Here is a 1,432-nt window from a genome sequence, read left to right as displayed (position 1 = left end):
ATTTCTTGACTGCTGGTGCCAAGAGTGTTGATTGTGGAGCTGAGCAGGATGAAATTGTTAACAACCTCAGTCTCTTCTTCATCTGTCATGGTGCTGCCAATTGGCCCAGTGGTAAGAATCTTTGTCTTCTTGATGTTAAGCTTCAACCTATATTGAAGATTATAGTCGTTGACCTTTTGCAGCAAATACTTCAGGTTCTACTCTGTTTCAGCAAGCAAGGTTGTGTCATCTGCATAACATAGGTTGTTGATGAGTCTTCCTCCAATCCTGATTTCACACTCCTCCCTAAAAAGTACAGATTCTTGAGTGATCAGTTCTGCATATAGATTGAAAAGGTTTGGAGACAGGACACATCCCTGGTGCATTTTTTTCCTAATTTTGAAAAGTGTTTCCTTACTCTGTTCCTCAGGACTGCTTTCTTATCCAAGTATAGGTTTTGATGAGTACAATCAAGTGTTCTGGGATTTCCATGTCAATTCTCCTTTAACCTTCATTATTCATTATGAAGCAACATGTCTTAAAGTAGATGTGTTTTAGTCTGTAAACTAGTATCCTTGTTATTTAATTTTTAAAATGTCTTGGGCAACATATTTGCTCACTGCAGTACATCTTTTGATTTCTCAGCTCCTGCTTCCATGGTGTTGATTCTGGATCCAAGTAAAATGAAATCATTGACATTTCAATCTTTTTTCCATTTATCATAATAGTGCCTATTGTTTCAGTAGTAAGAACTTTCATTCTATTGATGTTTGAGATGTATTTCTCATTGAACACTGTAGTCTTTAATCTTCAATAAGTTCTTCAAGTCTTTCTCACTTCCAACAAATAAGATTGTGTCATCTGCATAAAATAGGTCGTTGATGAGCATTGCTCCAATCCTTCTTCATATAGTCTAGTTTTGGGGGTTATTTATTCAACATAGGGACTGAATAGTTATGTTTAATGGACACAAACCAGTCATATTGCTTTCTTGATTGTAAACCATGCAATAACCCCTTGTTCAAATTATTTTTTAAATTGTGTGTAAGTCCTTCATAAGTACAAATAAATATTCTGTAATTCACATTATTCTCAATGTTATCCATAATTTGTTATGATGTTCACAGTCAAGTTCCTTTGCATATTCAAATAAGACCCAAATAAATATCTTTCTAGTATTCTCTCTTTTAGACAAGTTCCATCTGATGTCAGCAGTGATATCCCTTGTTTCAAGGTCTCTTTAATTTAGCTTGATTTCCCTCCCCCATTGTACTGCTACATTAAATTTTAAATTGTCTTCTGCAATATCTTACTTGCATGTGTTATAAGTAATGTTGTTATTGTTATGTGCCATCAAATCACCTGTGACTCAGCAACCCTATGTACAATAGCCCTAAATTCTGCTCTCTCCCTTGCCAATCTTATTGTCTCCAACACATCTATCCCCATTACC

The sequence above is a fragment of the Elephantulus edwardii genome, unplaced genomic scaffold, assembly GCF_000299155.1.
Source record: "Elephantulus edwardii isolate Elephantulus edwardi_28Jun2011 unplaced genomic scaffold, EleEdw1.0 scaffold00370, whole genome shotgun sequence".
Lineage (NCBI taxonomy): Eukaryota > Metazoa > Chordata > Mammalia > Macroscelidea > Macroscelididae > Elephantulus > Elephantulus edwardii.
The sequence above is the reverse complement of the archived record's forward strand: the minus strand, read 5'-3'. Positions refer to the sequence as shown.